Source organism: Terrapene carolina, unplaced genomic scaffold, assembly GCF_002925995.2.
Source record: "Terrapene carolina triunguis isolate 2854851 unplaced genomic scaffold, T_m_triunguis-2.0 Scaffold67, whole genome shotgun sequence".
Lineage (NCBI taxonomy): Eukaryota > Metazoa > Chordata > Testudines > Emydidae > Terrapene > Terrapene triunguis.
The window spans coordinates 1,206,677-1,207,460 of NW_020664418.1; positions in this window are offsets into that span (position 1 = coordinate 1,206,677).

Sequence of the window (784 nt, forward strand, 5' to 3'; positions counted from 1 at the left end):
GGGGGGGGCGGCCGGAGGCTTTTTCGCCTGGGGCGGCGAAAAAGCCAGAGCCGGCCCTGATACTGTGTCCAGTTCTAGTGCCCACAATTCAAAAAGGGTGTTGATAAATTGGAGAGGATATTGACAGAAGAGCCACAGTGATTAAAGGATTAGAAAACATGCCTTATAGTGGTAGAATCAAGGAACTAAATCTATTTAGTTTAACAAACAGAAAGTAAAAGGGTGTGTGATGGGGTTTACCTACCCCGCATTGGTTCAGCAGGGGTTAATCATACTTTGTGGGCAGAGGAGGCCATGCCCCCTCATCTCTGCTGGGCATGCTTCAGCTGGAACCAGGATATAAGAGAGCCGCTCAGCTCAGTCAGGGATGACTGCTGAAGGGAGCAGAGGTGCATTTCAGGCTCCTACAGAGAGACTGCCAGTGCTCCAGGATTCAGAGGCCAGCTGGACTGTGGCTGCAACTGACCCCCAGCCACCCAATGCCAGAGATGGAGGAGAGACCACAGAATCCCTGAGACTACCAGCTGCGGAAGAACGGGTGGGAAGTAGCCTAGGTGGATTAAGCAGTGATCCAGTTGAGGTACCGGGCTTTGACTCGGCATGTTTGGGAAGGATCCCCGCTGAGTTGGAGGCAGATACCCCTGTGGCAAGACAGGGCCCTGAGCTGGGACCTGTGGAATAGGTAGGACCCAGTGGAGAAGGGCTGGCCTAGGCAACACTTCCCTGCCGCAAAAGGTGGTTCCATTGTCTCTGGCCACTAGGCCGCATTGCCCTGCTGCCAAGG